The sequence below is a fragment of the Cebus imitator genome, unplaced genomic scaffold (genome assembly GCF_001604975.1).
Source record: "Cebus imitator isolate Cc_AM_T3 unplaced genomic scaffold, Cebus_imitator-1.0 Scaffold945, whole genome shotgun sequence".
NCBI lineage: Eukaryota > Metazoa > Chordata > Mammalia > Primates > Cebidae > Cebus > Cebus imitator.
In genome coordinates this window covers 64,167-88,675 of record NW_016108260.1, presented here as the reverse complement: position 1 = coordinate 88,675, position 24,509 = coordinate 64,167, and the positions used below count along the sequence as shown (strand labels likewise).

Genomic DNA, 24,509 nt, shown 5'->3' with positions numbered 1-24,509 from the left:
AACCAAAAAGACGGTTCACCAAAATAAATTGTTCAGCCATGTTTTAGAATCAGGAAACACTATGTATCCACCATTCTCCAAAACAGCAAAAACTGAACATATGTATATTGTTAAGTCTTTTTTATTCTTCCTTTTATATCATTTTATTATTTCCTTGATTGCTTTAGTAGCGACTGTCTCTGGGCTAGAATACTCATATACTATTTTTGGCTTTGACTTTTTGTCATAGATTGTCTTATTATTTCCTTTTCTCCAAATTTCAATCAATCAGTAATTTCATTTGGCAAATGTTTACCAAGAACCTACTGGATATAAGATGTTCAGCCAGACTTACTGGGTGATACTCTACAGAGGCAGGACTCTAGGTTTGTTGTCCTACAAATAATCTCCAAGAAAATGACATGAACACAATAAGTGTAATGAAATCTGCTTGCAGAAAAGCGTAAGAAACCAGAAATAAATTATGACCAACCACATAAAGGAACAAACTAGACAAAGCACTAAAATTTAATAAGATAATTTTTAAAGTAGGTGAAATTGAAGGTACATATAACATTATCATAGATTTAAAATCATGCAAATTCTTCTCCATAAAACTTCTCAAATGCAGTTAAACACATACACACACACACACACACACACACACACACACACACACACATACAAAGACACACACAAGGAATTATAAATCCTCTGAAGCATGTAACTATGATTAGCTGCTACTCTCAGGAATATAAAAATACTTTCATCACAATTACATTCCAGGCAGACAGCAATCTTTGCTGTTCTGTAGCCTTCTCTGGTGATACCCAGGCAAATAGGCTATGAAATGGACTTCCAGCAAACTGTAGTGCACCTGTAGAAGAGGGCCCTGACTGTTAGAAGAAAAACAAACAAATAGAAACAATAACATTAACATCAAAAAATGAACCCCCATACAGAAACCCAATCCAAAGATCATGAACCTCAAAGGTCAAAAGTAGATAAATTCATGAATATGAGAAAACAACAACAACAAAAACAGTGCAAATAGGCTGAAAATTCCAAAAACCAGAATGCCTCTTTTTCTCCAAATGATCACAGCTCCTCTCCAGCAAGGGCACAAAACTGGACAGAAAATGAGTTTGACAAAGTGACAGAAGTAGGCTTCAGAAGTTTGGTAATAACACATATCTCTGAGCTAAAGGAGCATGTTCTAACCCAATTCAAGGAAGCTAAGAACGTTTACAAAATGTTACAGGAACTGCTAACTAGAATAACCAGTTTAGAGAAGAAAATAAATGACCTGATGAAGTTGAAAAACACAGTACAAAAAATTTGTGCATACACGTAGAGTATCAACAGCTGAATTGATCAATCAGAAGAAAAAAATATTGTAAATTGAAGATCAACTTACTGAAATGAGGTATGAAGACAAGATTAAAGAAAAAAGATTAAAAAGGAAAGAACAAGGCCCCCAGGAATACCTGGACCCAGAACATGTGCAGGAATGTAAATTCCATTCCTAGACCTTCCCACAGGTGTGACTATACTTTCACCCAACATATACTTTTACCCAACCAGAACTTGACTGATTTGACTCTTCTGCCTTAATAAAGCCCACAATTTAATTGTGGCGTACACCTAAGCCAATAATCTCAGTAATGTGGCCCTCCTGCCTACTCACAGGTGGCATTGTGATATACCTCTGGTCTCATTTCCAGGTGATGTGATTGTCCTCTCCCGCCTGGGCGCTGTACTCAAAGAGGGTTGTGACATATTGATGAGCCCAGAATTCATGTGATGTGATCCTTCAGCCTGGGTTCTGCCCACAGGGGACATTGTGACACATCACTGATCCCAGCATCATAGTGATGTGAATTTCCTACAAGCACTCAACCCACAGGGGGCGTTGGGGGAAGCAGCAATGGAGGAAGGGTTTACAGTGTGCCTACATAAACTGTTTATAAGTAATGTATAAAAGAAATCGGGAACAATAAACACGGAAGGCGACAGGAGGCATCTGGGGAGAAAGGCCTCTCTATTGCCAGCATGTTCCTAGGTACAGAGTGACCTAAGCTCTGATATTTTAAACATCGTGCCCAATGACATAACACCCCCTTGAAGCACTGGAATGTAACCAGACACAGAGGCTCCTTGCTAAGCCTGCTCCCACCAGCTGCATTATCGCTTTTATACCAGATAAGCATACGCTTTTAGTTCTTGAAAAACTCACATAAACTGCCACTGCTACCAATCTTATGTTTGATGCACAGCCTCCCTTTCACCGATTCACCCTACCATTTGCTCTATAGATAAAAGTGATTGTATTCAATATCATGCAAACCAGAGCTGAGGGTCTTTGCAGCCTCCTTTTCACATTGGCCCCCTTGTCCCACTTTATGCATTCTTAACTTGTCTTTGTCTCATTCCTTTGTCACCACTGGACTCAAGGTACCCATGGTGGAGTGTAGGATACCCTGGCACCCTACGGGGGGATACTAACATATCCCTGACTCATATTCAGGTGCTGTGACTCTCCTGCCTGGTTCTGTCCACAGGCAGGATTATGACATTCACCTAGGTTTAAGTCACAGGAATAATGATGACTGTCATATGACAGCCTGGTCAATAAAAGAGATTTTGACTCTTACAGCTAAGCTTAGAACAATCAGTAAAGTTCTTCTAATCATATAAAGATTACAGATGATTATGAAACTCATGAATATTCTATAAAATACTCGAATATTCTATAAAATACTATAAGAGTCCATTACAGAGGTAAAATTTTGTCTCTCATTGTTACACTATCCAATTGGGATTGTCACTCTTACACATGAACAAAGCCCATAGGTGAGGTTCTGAATCTCACATGTGCAAATAGTCCACAGTTAGTATTGGGACGGTCATATATGGATCTGGCAACAGATTGGAAGGTGACTCATTTCTGAGCCCAGCTCATAGGCACGTCAATGTCTCTCATGCCTGATCCCAGGTAGTAGAAAAGATGATGTTGACTGTTGTATCTAGTCTTACATAACAGATAAGATCTTGGGCTTCCCATTTTACAGAAGTTTCAGAGAATTACAACACTCATGCATACTATACAATGCCCTAAAGTGGTACAGATAGTGTTAAAACAGGACACAACTCAAAATCCTGATTGTGACTCTTGTAGGCACACACAGTCCACAGTTAGAATTAAATGTGAACAGAACCCACTCATGGTGTCCTGGATCTCACTCACAGAAACAGTTCACAGGTGGAATTGAGACTGTCATATCTGGATCCATCCACAAATGGCAGGGTGGCTCATTTATGGACCCAGTTCACAGGCACACTGATGACTCTCATACCTGGACCCAGACATGATAAGTGTTGACTCTCATGGCTGAACTTAGGGCAACATGTAGGATCATGGGTTCCTACCATCATGAAGGTCTCAGAGCAAGTTTTCCTTCTCATGTATACTATATAAAGACCTTAAGTGGCACAGAGGATACCTTATAAAGGTCCAGCACAGAGGTGACATTGTGACTATTCTCTGCGCTCAAAACATACAGTGAGAAATGTCATCTTCCCACATGGACACAAGTTGACATTGTGACTCTCATACATGGATCCAGCTCACAGGTAATATGATGACTTTCATACTAAAACTCAGCACAGGTGTGAGGCAGTGATGGCTCTAATTAGACAGTATTTGCAGATGAGGTTGGAGCTTTCCTGCATGAATTCTGTCCACCATTGAGATTGTGATTTGTGTATTTAACACAATTCACAGAAGGTGCTGTTTCTTACACCTTGAGCTAGAATATATGTGGGACTGTGGATCTCAACCCTGGACCTTCCTGTAGGTGTGACTTGGACATATAATTTTTTCTCAGCACTGGATTGACTTTACTCCCTTGCATGAATCCTGACAACAGTTGGAATTGTGACATATACTTCACCCAAATACCTAGGTAATATGACTCTCCTGCCTGGGTCCTGCCCACAAGGGGCATGGTAATGTGTCTCTGAGCCCGTCAACTGGGTCATGAGACTCTATTTTTCTGCCTGTGCCCTGCCTCCAGTAAGGTTTGGAGCATAAATCTGGGAATATTACCTAGGTGATATGACTCTCCTCTCATGGCTTGGTCCTGTCAACCGGGGGGATTGTGACGTTGCTGGGCCCAGCACCTAGGTGGTGTGACTCTTTTGACTGGATTCTGCCTACAGTGGGCATTGTGACATATCACTGAGCCTAGCACGGAGGTGATGTGACTTTTCTGTGTGGGTCCTGCCCATGGAGATATATTAACAGTTCCCGGGCCAGCATTAAGGTGATGTAACTTTCCTCCCAGAGTTCTGCTCACAGGTGGAGTTGTGACCTATACCTATGCCTAAGCAAAAGTCATGATGATGGCTTTATTACATGGACCAAGCCAATTGGAGAAATTTTGACTCTAACAGCAAAGCTTAGGGAAACAACTATGGTCCTTGGTCTACTCATTGTAAAATGCTCACAGAAGATTATGACAATCACATGTATTTTATAAAGCCCTTCGCTTGTATAGAGAGTGACATAACAGGGTTCAGCCCACAAGTGAGATTGTGACTCTCATAGACACATGTAGACAACAATTAGGATTGTCACTTTCATACATGGACAGAGTCCACTAGTGAGATTCTAAATCTCACACATGGATGCAGTTCAGAGTTGAAATTGTGACTTTCATATATGGATCTGGCCTCAGGCTGGATGATGGCTAATTTCTGGAACCAGCTTACAGGTCACCTGTATACCAATATCCCCAAGTATCCAAACAAATTTATTTTGTTCCTTTCCAATCCAAGATCTCATTGAACCATGTATTTAGTAAAGTGTTACATGGGTATGAACAATGATCCCTGTTTGTGCAAATTTTTTCAATACTTGTGGATAACTAACTCAAGTATTGCTTCCTCAATAATTACCACCATTCAGCCAATACATTATTATTATTATTTTGGATGAAGTCTCGCTCTGTTGCCCAGCTGTAGTGCAGTGGTGTGATTCTCCTGCCTCAGCCTCCCGAGTAGCTGGAACTACAGGCGTGCGCCACCATGCCCGGCTAATTTTTGTGTTATTAATAGAGACAGGGTTTCACTATGTAGGCCCAGGTTGGTCTCAAAGTCCTGACCTGGTGATTCACACACCTCAGTCTCCCAAAGTTCTAGGATTACAGACATGAGCCAATGTGCCTGGGCCAATATGTTATTCTTATGTTATAATGAAACTATCTATATTCTTGTCTTCCTTGGCTTCTTTCAACTAAAAAAAAAAAAAAAAAAAAAAAAAACTGATTCAAAACAACACAACCTTTATTGAATCCAGTCAAAGTTGCGACATTTAGTGATGATGGATGGAAACTGACTCATCAGATTTTTCATAGGTCCTCTCTTTTTCTCCCTGGAATGATTTATATAGTACGAGAAGAATTGGACTAACAGGTAGATGCTTTGGAGTCCTTATTCCAATCATTCAAATTTTTCTTTGATAAGCTATTCTGACTTAAAATTATTAACTAATAACATATAAAGGTGCTTAAAGCTCCAAAATAAGTATTGTTTTCTGGGGAACCAAACATGTTACTTTTCACAAAATTATCATGACAAGTGAACCTATGCAGATGCATTCAGGAGCACTTTATCACTCAAATATAGTGCTGGGGAACAGGTGGGCTCAAATGCTGGCAACATTTTCTAGACTCCAATTTTCCCATTGGTAATACGCAGGATGATAAGTCATAATTTCATGGTAATTCTGCACATCCCCAGGAAAAGACAGGACTCGGCGGCTGCGGTTTCTCCTTCACCCAGTGCCCAGAGATGTCCTTCCGATCCAGTCCCTCCCCAGCCGCTGCTTGCAAGAGCAACTCTGCGATGTGCTGCCGGTGGGCTCTGCCGTGGCAGATGAGGCAGGCTCTGAGGTCGCGCCCGGCAGCAGAGTGGGAGCCACACTGCTGCTGCCGCTGGGTTCATGGTTCTGTCCTGAAAGCAGAATGAGGCATCTTCAATTCCAAGATGAGGCAGCAGCAGCAGCAGCAGCAGCAGCAGCAGCAGCAGCAGCAGCCTCACGGACTGCAAAAGCCGCAGCGATTGGGAGGCTGAGGGTAGGGCGTCCTGAGGAAGGCACTGCGCAGCTGTAGTGTTGGTGGCCAGGCCGGGAGCCGGTGCTAGGCAATCACGCTAGAGGTTGACGTCAGCTCGCAAGGCCGGGTTTCATTATTTCTAAGGTTGAATCGTGTTGAACTGCGTGTATACACTACATTTGGTCTAAACATTTATCCCTGATGGGCACAAAGAGTGATTCCGTATCTTGTCTGTTATCAATAGAGCTGTGATAAACATGGGAGTGCCACTATCTCTTCAATTACTGATTTTATTTGCTTTTGATATATACTCAGTAATGGAATTGGTGGATTATATGGAATTCCATTTTTAGGTTTTTGTTTTTTGTTTAGAGATACCTGCATAGTTTTCCATGGGGGTTTTTAATAAATAAATGTCTAAAAATGTACTAAATTTACATTCACACAAACGGTGTTCCCTTTTCTCCACATCCTCATCAAAGCATGTTATCTTTTGTCTTCTTGATAATGGCCATTCTAAATGGGGCAAGGTAATATTGCATGTGGTTTTGGATTGCATTTTCCAGATGATTAGTGGTGTTGAGTATTTCTTTGTCTTCTATGAAAAAACATCTATTCAGGTCTTAATGCACACATTTTCTTTTATTTTATAGGTTGTCTTTTTGTTCTGTTAATAGATTTTATGCTATCCAGAAGCTTTTATTTTAATATTTTATTGACATTAATTTTTGTTTTCTGACTTGATACAGAGGTAAGAGTTTGCCTTCAGCTTCATAGCTTATCTGTCTTCTATCTCACTGCTTTTAAATGTTTTTCTTCTTTTTGGTGTCATTAGGTTTAATCATTATTCTTTCTTTAAGATCTATTTTATTTATAATTGACAAATAATTATTGTACATATTTATGGAGTAAGTGTGATGTTTCAGTACACCATACAATGACCCAATAAGGGTATTTTTATACCTATTCCTTTAAGCATGTATTATTGCTTTGTGCTAATAAAATTAAAAATCCTCTCTTCTACCTGTGTTAAAATAAACAGCACATTATAATTAGCTATAATCACCCTACTGTGTAAGGAAACACCAGAATTTATTCTGCCTAACTGTAACTTTGTAATTTTGACAAACCTCTCCCCATTTCTTCATCCCTTCATTCTGTCTAGCCTCTAGTAACAGTAGCTACCATTCTACTCTCTACTTCTATGAGATCAACTTTTTAAAATTTCACATCTGAGTGACATCGTGTGGTATTTTTCTTTTTGTTACTGGCTTATTTCACTTAACATAATGTCCTCTAGTTTCATCCATGTTAACATAAATGACAGGAATTTATTCTGTTTTATTAATGAACATTATTCCTGTGTGTGTGTGCATGTGTATGTGTAACATAGTCTTCATTCATTTGTAGATGGGCACTTATACACTGTTGGTAAGAATGTACATTGGTACAACTGTTAGGAAAGACAGTGTGGAGGTTTTTCAAGAAATTACAAATAGAACTACCATATGCATCCGCTGGCTATATATCAAAAGGAAATAAAATAAGTATGTTAAATTATCAGCACTTTGGGAGACTGAGGCAGGTGGATCACCTGAGGTAGGGAGTTCAAAATCAGCCTGACTAACATAAACAAACCCTGTCTCTATTAAAAACACAAAATTAGAGGGACATAGCTACTTGGGAGGCTGAGGCAAAAGAATCCCTTGAACCTGGAAGGCAGAGGTTGTGGTGAGCCGAGATTGCATCATTGGGCTCCAGCCTGGGCAACAAGAGTGAAACTCCATCTAGAATTAAAAAAAAAAAAAATTGCACTCCCATGTTTATTGATGCAGTATTCACAACAACCAAAACCGTTATTTCTTTTAAGTACTCCTTAATTTATCTTTTCTGATGCACTACACTCTAAACTTATTTCCACTTTTGGAAACTTATGAGTCACCAATTCTTTGCATGTTGCCTTCCTGTGTATGCAGTCTAGAAAAAAAATTTTTTTTACTTCTTCCCATCTAATTTTCATACAGAAATAAATATGTTTGTATTTTTTATTAATTTTCCTTCTATAAAGTATATGACTACATTAATTCTGTCCAGCATTTTAGTTTACTAGTCGTCTCATCAATTCAGTGTATTTTAATATACCATTTGTATGCTGTGCATTACATTGTTTTATTATATTTCCAATAGTTTACTTTCCATTTGCCTCTTTTCCAAATGTGACTTGTCAAACTCATATTTTTTTCCACATGATTTTGGTTTCTTATTTTTTTTATTATATTGGGCAAACATTTAAATATAAACCTCATATCTGAGTTTTATGTGCCATATAATTTATCTAACACTTCATGCTTGTAGCTCATCTCTTTGTGTGCAACGTACTTATAATTTCATTCTCACATATGGAAGAGAGCACACACTGGATGCCTGCAGACACTTTATCTGTGTTTATTCCATTTGCCTTGTCAGAAGCTGAACAATCCGCATAAATTTAACATCTTTGTGATCAGATGCATCTGAATGGAGCACTGGCCTCTTAGGTTGATATTTCTCTCAACCATTACCTTTATTTACTTCTGATCTTGAGAAGTTTCCATAATTTTTTTCAACTATATTAGGCATTTTGTGAATTCTTGTGACTTCTTGGTGATTTTATAATCTGCATTAAGTTTTTAAAGCATGTTATTTTCCTGAAAAGCAGAAATGTCAACAATTGCATGCATGAGTAAAACATTTGATCTACAATTTCTATGTCATAGAATACCACATCATGAGAAATTCCAAGTTTCTTCATCTGAAATACTGGTAGCTTCAAGAAACCACATTGTAATACTTTGTAAAATGTGTTTACTTATCATTGGAAAATTAATTATGCACTATGTACAAATTTCTGAAATACTTCACAGCAGTAAATAGTATATGGTATGAATTATTGTTTTCTTCAACATAAAATAAACATGGGTAAAACTATTTATGTGAATTCAGATCTTTTGGCTTCAATTGCCATTCTACTTCATTAGCACGTCCCTAACTCCATAAAACGTATAACTTAAATTTTTGTTTAATCCAGAATTTATTGAAAATGGTTTTTTTTAATGTGATAGTTACTATTGCAATTGGGGACATTTTCAATAAATATCTTAAACTTGAGGCCCTAAGTATCTCTTCTGTACTAGAAATCAGATTTCTCTGGCACAACTCCATTACTTGTGATAACATTTATGGAAAGTACAAATGTCGGGACACCATTTCAACACTGTACCCAGTTGTTCATATCTAAATATCTTGTTAGCTATGAAACAAACCAAATATAAACGTTCAATATGTAGTATAAATAAACAGAATCTTCACAGAAGACAATAACTAATTTTCTATAGTATGTCATCTATTCATTAGTTCTTCAGTAATACTATTTATGCTATTTCAAGTACAAGAGTTTCTTTATCTAGGTTCTAAAGGGCATAAACAATAATGCATAGAGTCAGATTTATTTTTATAAACTTTCTATGCTTCTTTTGCTGTGCGTTTTACTGTGAATATAGGGAGACAAAGACAAATGTAGATTTAAGTCATCAGTGGTTACATGAGTTTTGCTCATATGGCTTTTTGTTTATATGGATGTTGTAACTAACAAGATACAATCATGAAGTTTGGTAAACTCATCTGTGCCCTGTGAACTTTAGTCCACTTACTATAAAACTTTATTCAGTCACTATTTATTAGTTTAAAAAATGGTTTTAAAAGCTGCAAACCAAACTTTATTACACATTTCTGAATCAGGGAGTGGTAAACTGACAGTTTCCCTTTGCCACAGACTCTTTTGTGAAGAAAAGTTCTGCGTAAAATAAAATAAATAGGAGTTTCCAAACTCTATTTTTAAAAAAGCCTGAGATTTCTTCTACAATTAACCTTCTCTCTAGAGTCGCCTTTAACCGGGGCTTGGTCCCTACGTCATCTTTTTAAGGTTTAGTTTCTGAAAAATTTTCAGCAAACCTCTCCCATGCTTTGTCCAAGTTTGTTTGTTTTCGCTTTGAAGAAGGCTAACATCTTCAGTTGAAGATGGATGCCTGTCCCCAAGCCTACGTGTTTCTTGAAGCTAAAGCTGATCGAAGTTTTCATTTCTCCACCATCCTTCCCCAGGCCATCTTTTTTCCAAACAATCTACTTCAACCTTTTCTGACCTTTGTTGCTGTTAGTAATTTCAGAATAAACAAATGCAGGAGCATCATCTCTTGGGAAAGTTTCTTCACTTCCAATCTACTCCCTACGTTTTCCAGCTCTATCTGTATATTTTAGATGGTTCAATGTCTATTCATCTTTGTAGTCTGTATTCTGAGAACCATATTTTACTTGTACTTTCTTTAATTATTTTCTTATTTCCAAGTCTTTTTTCTCCTTACTTAGCGTTGAACCAATAAGCAGTTTGTCTTTCTTATCAAAACGAAGGTGAGCTCTAACCTGCTGCAGTTCACAGCCATCACAGCTATTACTGCCAGGGCAAATGTGAAAGGGCAACACAGTCTCTCCAAGTTTTACTTCCTGTCTATGCTCAAGGACATAAAGGTCGCACTTAGTTTTCAGCTAAACAATCCATTTTCCATTAACAATTGTTCAACTTTGACTGCCTTGATCTACAAGGACATAACTTTGTAAGTTATGTCATGGTTAAAATAAATTTCTGAATAAAACTTACTGACACCAACTTCAGGGATTCAAAGAGTATGCTTCAGATTATTTTCTCATCTAATTATAGCAGCTTTAACAACGGTAAAGATAAAAAGTGATCCTGTCTGCAACACAGGTGATCTAATGGCAATTACTCTAATACGCGGAGGCCAATTTTTTTCCCTCATTTTCCTCCTCAGTATCTTCTGCAGTGACATAGCCTTCATTGATAATGTGAAGAGGGATGATGCTGTGGCCATAAAGGATGCCTGTGGAGCCAGAGTGATGAGAGTGCATGCAGCGAAAGGCAGTCTCGCCCAGGCTGGCTGCTGTGGTCCTCTTCAGGACGCCCTGGCACGTGTTTCCTGGAGCCAAACGGGGCTGTGGACAATGATCAAGGGGACAGCTGACGTCCCTGCCTGATCTGCGTGACCTGAAAACTGAAAAAACTCCTTAGAAAGATTACATCTTCCCCAGCTACGGGAACAGTGGGAGGGGCGTCGGAGTAGTCAAGAGGTCAGAAGCGCTCTGCCGTTCTTAGGTTGAGCCAGAAACAGTGGCCAAGAGAGTTTTAAATAAAGTTTGCCTGTGGCTAGATATTACCTACTGATTACTCTTATTTTTATTCCATATTTATTGAGCTATGATTTGCATATCGAAAGCGTATATATTTAGGGTGTTCAATAGAGTGCTTTGAGATGTGTATACATCTTTAAATTATCTCAATAAAGCTAGTTAACATACCTATTCCTTCACATAGTTGCTTTATACTTTTCTGTGTATGTGGTGAGAGAACATAAGATCAATTTTTGTAACAAATCTGAAGTACAATTATTATTAACTATAGTCACTATTCTGCACATTACACCCCAGCAGTTTTTTATTATATCACTGAAGATGTACACTGTTTGATGAATATCTCCCCACGTTTCCCCTCTCACTAGCCCATGGTAACTACCTTTGTAGTCTGTTTCTTCTTTCTTTCTTTTTTTTTTTTTTTAAGATTCCACATACAAATGAGATTGTGTAGTATTTTTTTTTCTGCATTTTGCTTATTTCACTTAGCGTAATCTCTTCAAGGTTCATAAATATTGTTGTAAATAAAAGACTTTCATGATTAAAGATGAAATTATCTTTCTCACACGGTTTATTCATTTATTTTATTAGAGGAGTGCAGATGCCCTTACTGACACTGATTTCATGTCCTTTGGCTATATACTCTGAATTGAGATTAGTGGTGCTTAACAGTTTAAAAGTTTTAAGGAAACTCCATACTGTTTTTTTTTTTTTTTTTCTTAATTATGGCTGCACCAGTGGACATCTTCAGCAACAACGTACAAATATTCTCTTTGCTCTGCACCCTAACACTTACCTTTTTACTTTTTGATAATAGCTCTCCTTAACACCACAATAAGGTGATATCTCATTCTGACTTTGATTTCAATTACTCTGATGATTCGTGATGTTGGTCATCTTTTTATATATCTGCTGACCATTTGTAAGTCTTTGGAAAAATGACTATTTAGACATTCTGCCCAATTAATAAGGGAATTGGTTTTTGTTTTGTTCTACCGTGCATTTTTTTTGTATTGATTAGTATAACATATATTTTGGATAGTAACATATCATCCTACATATGGTTTACAAATATTTTATTCCATCCAATATATTGCCTTTATATTTTGTTGATTCTTTCCTTTAGTGTGTGGAAACTTTTTACTTTGATATAGTTTCACTTTTTTATTTTTGCTTTTGTTGCTTGTGTTCTATGAGTAGAATCCAAAAAATCACTGCCATGACCAGTGTCAAGCAGCTTTTTCCCTATTTAATTTTTAGGGGATTCATGATTTCAATTCTTATGTTTAAGTCTTCATTTTAAAGTCATTTTTGTGATGATATGAGAAAGGTTTTCTTTTTTTATGTGCACATCTAGTTTTTTCTACATTATTTCTTGGTGTGTCTATCTTTTCCTAATTTTGTGGGATCAGGTGACTGTCTATGTGTGAGTTTATTTCTGGGTTCTCTGTTCTGTTCCATTGGTTTTTATATAGGTACCATACTATTTTGATGACTATTGCTTTGTAATATAGTTTGAAATCAGAAAGTTTGAGGCTTTCAGCCTTTTTGTTCTTCTCGGTGTTTGGCTATTTGGGGTCTTTTTGTAACTCCATACTAATTTTACAATTGTTCTACATTATCTTAACAGTATTTAAATTTTGATTAAAAATATTTAATCTGTATATTACTTTGTGTAGTATAGATATTTTAACAATATTAATTTTAGAATCAATGAACACAGGATATATTTCCAATCTTCTAATCTTCATTTTCTTTCAACAACATTTTGTAGTTTTCAGCATGCAGATCTTTAATATTTTTGGTTAAACATTCTATTTAATAAATTATTTTATTCTATTTGATACTATTGTAAATGAAATTGTTTTCTTAATCCCTTTTCAGATTTTATGTTGTTATTGTATTAAAATCCCACTGATTTTCATGTTAAGGTATCTTGCAACTTTACTGAATTAGCTTGTTAGCTATAACAGGGTTTAGTTGTTGGTGGTGGTGGTAAAATGGTGGGTATTCTTAACCCTAGTTATACTTTAAGTTGATGATGGCTATTATTATTTCATAATTCTTAAAAATATACCCAGATAGGTTTCTGCTGTCAGAAATTCAGTGCAATTTAAATGTTCCTTTTTTTTATTTTTATTTTTTTTGAGATGGAATCTAGCACTGTCACCTGGGCTGGAGTGCAATGGTGCGATCTCAGCTTACTGCAACCTCTGCCTTCCGTGTTCAAGCAATTCTGTCTCAACCTCCCAAGTAGTTGGGATAAAGGCAATTGCCACCATCCCTGGCTAATTTTTTGTATTTTTAGTAGAGACAGGGTTTTCTCATACCTGTGAGCTGGACCTAATTACATATGACAATCTCTCCTGTGGGCAAGGACCAGTAGGAAGAGTCACATAAACTAGGTGCTGGGCCAGTGATATGTCAGTATTTTTTCTGTGGGCAGGACCATGGCAATAAAAGTTACATCTCCTTGGTGCTAGGTAAAGCAATATGTCAACAATCCATCCTGTAAACATGTTCCAGGCAGAAGACAGTCACATTACCTAGGTGATGAGCCCAGTAATATGTCACTATTTTCCCTATAAACCACTCCAGGACACATACACACAAAACGAGTTACATCACATAGGCAACGGGCCCAAAGATATCTCACAGTAATCTCTCTGGACTGGCTTAGGCAGGAAGGGAGAGTCATATCACTTAGGTGACTGGCCCAGATATATGTCACAATACCCACTGAGGGCAGACAGAGCCCAGGCAGAAAAGTCACATAATCTAGGTCCTCAACCCAGGTATAGTTCACAATCTAATGTGTAGCCCGGACGTAGGCAAAAAAGTAAAACCAATCGGGCTGAGTAAAGTAATATGTTACGACCACATCTGTGTAAAGGTCAAGAGATAAAATTTACAATCCTACACCTTTTCCAGCTCCAGGTTCAGGGTCAATACTTACTGGGAGTTTTGTCCAAAAGGCAAGTAACAACCTCAACAGTGAACTGGATCCATGCATGAGAGCCCCACTTACAGACACTGTAAAAAAGTCGAAACATCACAAGAGTGATGAATCTTGGCCCAAGAGTCACCATCCTACCTTTGTACAGAGTTCACATATGATAGTAACAATGCCAAATTTTGACTGTCTTTGGATGTGAGATTCCCAGAACCTCAAGAGTAGGCAGTGTTCATTTCTAGAGGTGAAAATATGGTTGGCTCGTTGTGCATATAAAAGTAACTATCTCACCTGTGCTTTGAGCCCTGTTATGACACTCTTTGTACCAACTGAGGGCATTGTAAGGTATGTGTAAAAGTCACAATACTCTCTGAGACCCACATGCTTATGTGGACCCACAATTTTACTCATTTCATTAAGCCCAGAAAGAGACAACATCTCCTTTATTGGCTGTGTCCAGGTATAAAATTCATCACTGTGCCTGTGAACGGGGTCCAGGAATTAGTTACCACCTTGCTTGTGAGTAAATCCATATATGACAGTCAAAATTTCAATTGTGGACCACATTAATGAGAGACTCAGGGCCTCAGCAGTGGGCATTGTCCATATGTGAGGGTGACAAATTTAACTTTTGACCAGATGTGCATGTGAGTCACAATTTAAATTGTGTGGTGAGCCTTATTTTGATATATTCTGTACCACCTAAGAGAAATAGACCACATGCTAGCGTTTCATAGTCCTCTGAGATTTCTAGGCAGGAAACCCAGGACCTTACCCATTGCCCCAATCCTAGCTATAGTCAACATTTTCTTTTGGCTTGATCTAGGTACAATAGTCAATACTATGCTTGTGACCTGGTTCCAGAAATTAGTCACCATTCAGCCTGTTGTCAGTCACAGTTCCAACTGTGGACTGCACTCATATGTGAAGGTGACAATCCTAGGCAAAAACGGACAGTCAAGAAAGGACAGTCACATCTACTAGGTGCTGGTCCCAGTAATATGTCACAATCCCCCAGGTAAGCACGTCCAAGGCAAGAGAGATGGGTCATATTACCTATGTGATGGGCCAATAAATATGTCACAATCCCCCTTGTGGGCTAAACCCAGGCAGAAAAGTCATATCACTGAAGTGCTTGGCCTAGGTAAGTGTCACAATCCAAATACCATACTAGACCCAGAAAGAAGAGTAAAATTAATCAGGTACTGGGCAAAGGTATATGTCAAAATTAGACCCACAGAAAGATCCAGAGAAGAGATTCACAAAAGTGCAATTGGGCTGGATCCAAATATGACAGTCAACACCTCTTATGAGTTCTGTCCATGTAACCGAGTCATAATCTCAACATTAACTGGATCTGTGCAAGAGAGTCTCATCCTCATGTGCCAACAGTGTTTTAATAGGAAAGACACCACTTCACAGGGGTGTTTAATCTTGATACAAAAGTCATCATCTTACCTGTAGTCTGGGATCCATATATGAGAGTCAGTTTCAACTTTCATTTTTTTCCAGGTGTTATATTCAGAACCTCAACAATGAGCTGTGTTTATGTAGGAGGGTGATTATCCTTACTGTCATCTGAGTGTGCAGACAAGAGTCACAATTTTATCTGTGTGATAGACCCTGTTGCAAAACGTTCTTTGCCACCTGAGGGCATTATTCAATATGCTGGAGTGTTGTAGGACTCTGTGACCTTTGTACAAGTAAGAAACCCAGGACATTACCTGTCACCCTAATCCTAGCTACTAAAGTCAACATCTCTTCTATTAGATAGGTCCAGGTATTAGAGTCACAATTGTGCCTGTGAACTAGGTCCAGAATTGAGTCACCATCCTATCTGTGACCAGATTTACCTATGGCAGTCACAATTCCAACTGTGGACTTAATCTGCATGTGAGATTCACCAGCTCACTAGTGGGCTCCATTTATGTATAATGGTGACAATCCTAATTTTCTACAGGGTATGCTTATGAGAGTCACAATAGAACCTGTGTTCCAATTTGTATTATGATACTCTCTGTACCACCCAAAGGCTTCACAATGTATGTGTGTTTGTCAGAGCCTTCTGTAAACTTTCAAAAAGTAGCTGACCAGAATTCTACCTTCTGCCCTAAACCTACCTATGAGAGTCAAAATCTCTCCAATTGGGTGGCTCCACATCTGAGAGATATTATCATGTCTGTGTGCTGGGCCTAGGTATAAGTTACAATTCTACCTGTGCATGGAAAGAGACAAGAGGGTCACATTACCTGGGTGCTGGGCCAGAGATTTTTCACAAACGTCTATGTTGGCAGGTCTCCCAAAAATGTTACATCACCTGAATGTTAGGCTCAGTAATATATCAGAATGCCCAGTGTAGGCAGGACACAGGCAGGAGAATCACATTACCTGGGTGCTGGGCCCAGTATTACTTCAAAGCTTTTTATGGAAGCAGGGCACAGCCAGCCAAAGAGTCACACTATCTAGGTGCTGGGATCAGTAATATGTCATTGTTTTTTCTGTTAACAAGAACCAGTCAATAGAGGAGAGTCATATCCCAAAGTAGTGGGCCCAATGATATGTCAAAATCCCCAGTGGAGGCAGGGCATAGGCAGGAAAGTGAGTCACATCACTTAGGTTGATGGGCCAAGACACATGTCACAAAATCCACTGTGGGAAAAGCGTAGGCAGGAGGGTCACATCACCCAGGGGCTTGGTCCAGGTATATTTCAGAATCTTAACTCCCAGTTGATGGCTAGGCTTCCACAAGAAAGTAAAGTCAATCAGATGCTTGGCAAAAGTACATTGTACTATTACACCTGCAGGAAGGTCTAGAAATGAGATTCACAATCCCGCAAATTTCCAGGCTTCAGATATGAGAGTCAATGACTTTTGTGAGTTGTACCCAAGTATGTAAGACAGAATCTCAGTGGTGGAGTTGATCTAGCCTCAACTCCAACTGGAAACAGTGTCCCAGTGCGGTAGCCATATTCTCACAGTTGTGCCGAATCTTGGTTTGAAAGTCACTATTCTACCTGTGGATCAGATCAACATATGAGAGTCACAATTCCACCTTTCAACTTCCTTCAGATGTGATATTGAGAACCTCAGCAGTGGGCCTTGTGAAAGGGTGACAATTCTTTCTGTTTGCTGAGTGTACATACAAGGGTAATAATCTCACCTGTGTGGTAGGTCATGTTAATACATTCTCTGAACCACAGAGAGTTTGATAAGGCATGTTTCAGAGTTTCAATCTGCTCTGAGATTTTTGTGGCGGTATAATCCCATGATACTACCCATTGCCTTAAGTGCAGGCATAAGAGTCAGTATTTCCTTTTTGACTAGTCCAGGTATTGTGAGCTGAGCTCAGAAATCTTATTTGTCACCATCTTATTTGTGGCTGGATGCACATATGGTAGGCATAATTCCAGCTGTAGACTGCATCTACAGATAAGATTCAGGATCTGAACAGTGGTCTCTGTCCATGTGTGAGGGTGACAATCCTGTCAGCTGGGTGTATGTAGGAGTGTAACATTCTTATCCTGTGTTGGGTCCTGTTATGACACTCTCTGTATAACCCAAGTGCTTTATATAACGTCTGTGGGCGTCATAATTTTCTGTGAACTTTGTACAAGTAGAAGACCCTGGATGAGTAAAAATCTCTTACAATGTCTTGGTCCAGGTATAACAGTCATTATCGTACCTGTGTTTTGGGCTCAGATACATGTCACAATTTTAATTCTGAGCAGAGACCAGGAGGAAGAGCCATGTCATCTAGGTGCTGAGTCCAGCAATATGTTGAAATCCTCCCTCAGAGCAGGGCCCTGTTCTAGCAGAAGACTTACATCACCTAAGTGCTTGGCCCATGTATGTGTAACAATTCAGTTTGCATGCATGCTGGGCCCACAAATGCAAGTCAAATCACTCAGATGTAAGGAAAGGTATATGTCACAATTACACCTTTGACAAAAATCCAAAAATAAGATTCATAATTTGGGACTTGTCTCATCTTCAGGTATAAGAGTCAATATCTCCAGTGAGTTGGGTCTCAATACATGCATCACAATCTTAATGGTTGATTTCATTCATGTATGAGATCCCCAATCACACCTGCAAATTGTGTCTTGGTAGAAAAATCACAGCCTAACAGGTGTGCTTAATTCTGGTCTGAAAGCGCAGCCAATCTGTGGGCTGCATTTACACATTAGAGTCACAATTCTAACTTGTGTCTTCAGTTTTGAGATTCATGACCTGTGTGCTGGACCCTGTTGTGACACTCTGGGCCCCTGGAGGACTTTACACAATATGCATGAGAGCTGCAGTTCACTCGGAGACCTTTATTCTGGTACGGACCCACAATCTTATTTGATTCCCTGTTTTGCGGGATAAGTGTCAACATCTTTCACATTGGCTAGGTCCAGATATAAAATTTGTCATCATGCCTGTGAGCTGGATCCAAACATAGGTCACAATCCTGCCTGTGAGCAGTGACAAGGCAGAAGAGTCACATCACCTGGGTGCTTGTCTAGAAATACATAATTTTATCCCCTGTGGGAAAGGGTCAGATAGAAGGGTCATATCCCTTTGGTGCTGAACCAGGTGAAAATGTTACAATACCCTCTGTGAGTAGGACCCAGGCAGAAGAGGAGAATCACCTCACTTTTCTGCTGGGCCCATGGATATGTCACAACTTCCCATGTGGTGATGATCAGGCAGGAGAGGAGTCACATCACCTAGATGCTGAGTTCAGCAGTATATTAAAATATCCCCTTAGGGCAGAGCTCAGGCAAAAGTGTCACATCACTCAGGTGTGTCATCCAGGCATATGTCACAATCCAGCCTAAGGGCAGCACTTGGGCACAAGAGGAGAATTACACAAACTAAGATATGGGACCAGAAATATGGCACAATGCCTCCTGTGGACAGGGCCCAGGCAGGAGAGTCACATCATGTGGGAGCAGGGTCCAGTAATATGTGCAATCCCAACTGGGGCAGTGCCCAGGGAAAAGAGATGGGTCATATCACAAAGTGACGGGCCCAGCGAGATATCACAATTTCCTTTGAGGACAGCACAAAAGAGGAAGTGTTACATCTCCTAGGTGCTTGTGCCAGGTATACATCACAATTCTATATGTGAGATTAGCTCAGGCAATACAGGCCAATTATTCAGGTGCTAGGTAAAGGTATATGCCAAGATCACATCTATGGGCGTGGACTGAAAAACATGTTGCATCACCTGGGTGCTGAACTAGGAATAAGTCAAAATCCTTTCAGAACTTAGGCAGAAGAATAACATTACCTGGGTGCTCAGTGCAGTGAAATGTCACAATTGCCCTTGCGGGCTGGGCCTAGGTAACAAGGAGACCAACAAGACATAGGTACTGGGTGAATGAATATGTCACAATTCTCCTAGTGGGCAAGACTCAGTCAAAAGAGTTACAGTATTTGTGTGCTGGACTTAGAAATATGTCACCATGCCCTCTGTTGGCAGATCCCAGAAAACCGATCACATCTCAGGTCAGGCCAGAGACTCAACAATGACTCACTGTGATGTAGGGCTCCTGCTTCCACAAGCCTCAGGGACCCATCCCTCAGGGCGACAGTGGGGGTCACTGTGAGGAGAACCGACTTTTGCATTGGCTGGCCTACTCACACTCCACTCCTGAAAGTCAGGCTACAACCTCTTTAAAAAATGGCAGTGGTGGCCTGGCATGGTGGCTCACACTTGTAATCCCAGCACTTTGTGAGGATGAGGGGATGAGGCGTGTGGATCATGAGGTCAGGAGATTGAGACAATCCTCCCATCCTGGTGAAACCCTGTCTCCACTAAAAATGCAAAAAATTAGCTGGGTGTGGTGGTGTGTGCCTGTAATCCCAGCTACTCGGGGAGGCTGAGGCATGAGAGTCGCTTAAACCCAGGAGATGGAGGTTACAGTGAGCTGAGGTCACGCCACTGCACTCCAGCATGGTGACACTGTGAGAGATATAGTGGCCCAAGCAGGGATGGGGGTGATAAGGGAAAGGAGGGGGAAGGAGACTGTGCAAGATCCAGGGCTGGACAACTAAGAGTCCTGTGCTGAGGACCTCCTTGAGCCATCTCCCGGTTTGGTTCCTGGTGGAGAAGGAGCTTCAAGGTGCCAGCTGGGATCTGCAGACTCCTCTAAGGATCCGATTTTGGATTCCACTGGGTCAACAGGGATGGCGTTACAATATGGTGAGGTGGGGAGGGCCTCACTGGAGAACAGAAAGATCCCATGTAACTCAAGACATGGTGTCAGCTGAAAATTCACTGATCCATGAGCCCACTTCTTCCCTCCTGCTCCCTTGGCAGAGAAACGGCCTGCCCCAGTCTCCAAAGCCCAGATGCTCCTGCATCTCAACACTCCTTCCTGAGACACATGCAAACAGGCACAAGGGCGAGTCTGAGGTAAAGCAAATGTGACCACATGTGGCACTGGCTTCCCACAAGAAAAGATGGAGATAGTGAAAGGTCAATAATGTCCAGATATGTGCCCAGGGGGCAGTGGAGATCCCACCCCCCCCAAAGAAAGCCAAGGAAAACCAAAGCACACCTGGGAAAGAGGAGAGGGCCTGTGCTGGAGCTAAAGCCACATTCAGTGATGCCTGCCAGAGGAGCAGAGAGGTTTGTGCAAAGTACACCCCACCCCGGGCAATGCAACAACTATGTAACCCTGAGGCAACCTCCCCTGCACCCAACCAAAACAGTCTCTTTGGCTCCCTGACATCTTTAGCACCCAAAAGATTAAATAGTGGGGGGCAGTCCCACCCAGGAACAAAGGAAGCATATGTCCTTCAAGAATGAGACAGGAAACCTCCTGTGGGCAGGGCCAAGGCAGGAGAGTCACATCATGTGGGAGCAGGGTCCAGGAATATGTGCAATCCCCACTGGCAACGCCCCTTTCCAAGAAGGCAAAGGCCCACCACCGTCATCTACAGCTCATCCTAAATAAAACACACTACCATCAGGTGGGACATGGAGACCAAAGGAGCTTCCATATGTGAGACAGGTATGAAGACCAGAGCTTCAGGATGATCATGGCTACTCAATCTATAGAAATAGGTTTGGAGAGAAAAACAATCATTAAACAGATCTTTAAAAAGTTTCAAACTGCTGAACTCAAAAGTGTTATTTGTTGAAGACATTGAGTTAGACCAAGGAGGATCTAGGCCCCTCAGATACGTGGCAGATAGCAAGAGGGAGGACCCAGCAGAGGCCAGAGCCCAGGCAGGATACAACACAATGCCACCGCCATGGCATCCAGGAAGAAGGAGTGCCCAATGGGTGACTGGCCTGAAAGGCCAGCATTTGAGTAACAGAGATCCTTGCCACGTCCTGTTCCTGGCTTCCTCTCCAAGCCTATGTCGCCCTAGGGCAACATTTCTCAATGAGAGGAGAGGTTTGGAGGAGGAAGAACCACCTAGAACCATCTATTTTGACTTCAGTCTGCATCCCTCCGGCAGGAGGACAATGAACTCCTGAGAGGCTTTTGTCCCCAGGTGTGGTATGCTAGTTTTGATCCTAAAAAAGAGGTCGCTCACAAAGGGGAGGAGATTTCAACCCCTGCGGGACTGAGGCAGCTCCCCAAGTGGCCCAAGCTTTCACAAACCCAAATTTGAACAGCCAGGAAAATGACTGACAACCAGCCAAACGACCCGGGGGTGGGGGGGCGGGGGGGAGAGAGAGAGAGAGAGAAACAGAGGAATAGAGAGAGAGGAGAGGAGAGAAAGAGAGACATACACACACAAACATACAGCAATGGCACAGAAGCACCCACTCCCCAAGCATCCCCGGAGGCTGCCGGGTTCCAGGCTGCGCTCTCCGGGAGAATGACCCTCAGGTCAGCGAGCGCCTATGGGCACAGGCAGGCCTCTCCTCAAGATCACAGGGGTCATGAGTTTTGGGGAGACTCACCCATACACCGTCTGGGCAGGCCTGAGGCTGGGATCCCGCTCTACGAACCTCCACCTGAGGTTTCTTCATCCCTGTCACTCTCCGCCACCCCTGGCATTTTCCTGGCATCCGGGGAACCTCCTGTCGACCCCCTGGAGAGGTCAGGTGGGAGCCTCAACACCGACCCACTGTTGCCTCCTGCTTCACCTGCTTTACCAAGCCTCAGGGTCCCATCTCCCAGGCGACGGTGGAGTCACTGTGACGCGCGAATCCGCGTATCCCTTGCGCATGCGCATTGTCTAGGCAAACTGCTGCATTACTTCCGGAAGTCAGGCTGTGGCCCCTTTAAGAAATGGCCGCCGTGCTGAGGCAGCGGAGTATACGGCGGGCAAGGCCTTGGTGTATACGGCGGGCAAGGCAGCAGTGTATACGGCGGGCAAGGCAGCGGTGTATGAGGACGGGGAGGGGCAGGGTGAGGCGTGGGAGAAGGGGCTATGCTAGACCCAGGCCCAGACCCCTGGGCCTCCTGTCTTCAGGACCTCCTTGAGCCACCTTCTGGTTTGGTTCCGGGGAGGAGCTTCAGCGCGCTGGCTGGGATCTCCAGACTCCTCTACCGATCTGGTGCAGGATCCCACGGGGTCAGCAGCGATGGGGTGACAATCTGATAAGATGGGGAGGGCCTCACCGGGGCACAGAGAGATTCCACGGGCCTCAAGGCGAGGTGTCAGCTGAAAATTCACTGACCCATGAAGTCACTTCCTCCACCCTCTTCCTCCCTGGGTGGAGCAGTGGCCGGCCCAATCTGCAAAGCCCAGGGGCTCCTGTATCCCCACACTGCTTTCTAGGATCTGTGCAAACAGGAACAGGGGCAAGTTCGTGGTAGAGCAAATGTGACCACACGTGGAACTGGTGTCTCTCAAGAGAAGATGGAGTCAGCCTGTGATGGCGAGATTGTCAATGATGTCTAGGCATGCACCCAGAGGGCACTGGAGACTCCCCAAGAAAAAGCAAAGCACACCTGGGAACCAGGAGAGAGCCTGTGCCGCAGTCCAAGCCACATTCAGGGATGCCTGCCGGAGGAGGAGAGAAGTTTCTGCAAAGTACACCCCACCCTTACTGCTCCACCGACTAGGTAGCCCTGAGGCAACCTCCCCTGCACCCAGCCAAAACCCAATCAATCCCTTTGGCTCCCTGATGTCTGTGGCAGCCAGATGATTCAGGGCTGACAGGCAGTCCCACCAAGGAGCAGAGGAGACGGATGTCCCTCAAGAATGAGACAGAAAGTGCAGATGAAATGCAACACCGCCTTTCCTAGAAAGCAAAGGCCACCATGTTCTCCTGCAGCTCAGCCTAGATGAAACAAGCAGGTCCCCACGGCGCCCAGGCCTTCACAAACCCCAAATTCAACCGTGGGGAAAATTACTGACAACCAGCCAAATGACCCAGGCAGAGATGCCAAAAAAGACTTACCAAAGAGAGGTCAGCATGCAAGCATCCACCCTCTAGCTAACAGGTCACATTTCTATCAGCACACACACAGACATGGGCAGACACACACACAGGCACATGCACACACAGACAGAGACAGACAGACAGAGAGAGAGGAGACAGAGTGACACACGCACCCAGACATGCAGCAGTGGCACAGAAGCACCCACCTCCAGGCAGCCCCTGAGGCTGCGGGGTTCTGCTGTCTGTGACAGTGACCCTCAGCTCAGACAGCAGCCTATGGGCCCACAGGCAGGCCTATCCTCAAGATCACAGGGGTCATGACTTTGGGGGAAACTCACCTGCACACCATCCTGGCAGGCCTAAGGCTGTGATCCCCTGCTTGTTCTCCAGGACTCTCCCTGAGCTTTCTTTGTATTGGTCCATCCTCCACCAATCCTGGCATTTGGAGGCCATCCTGTCGACCTCCTTGAGAGATCAGACTGGAGCTACCATACAAATGCATTGTCATGGAGGGCTTCACCCAGCCTCAGGGATCCATCCCCCTGGCGATGTTGTGGTCACTGTGATGAGAGAATCTTATTGCACTTCCTGCATGCTCATTGGTTAGGCTGACCTCTCTGCACTCCTGGACGTCAAGCTGCGGCCTCTTTAAAAACTAACGGTATTCCCAGCACTTTGGGTGGCTGAGGTGGGCAGATTACCTTAGGTCCGGAGTTCCAGACCAGCCTGACAAATTTGATGAAACCACGTCTCTACTAAAAATACAAAAATGAGCCTGGCATGGTGGCATGCACCTGTAATCCCAACTACTCGGGAGGCAAGACAGGAGAATCGCTTGAACCTGGGAGGCAGAGGTTGCAGTGATCCGAGATCACACCAC

General features: G+C 42.1%; 1 pseudogene; it reads right to left on the bottom strand.

The window, feature by feature from the left end:
- Positions 1-4,759: 4,759 nt before the first annotated feature.
- The window catches only part of LOC108298380, a 47,794-nt pseudogene continuing 28,044 nt past the window's right edge, over positions 4,760-24,509 (bottom strand).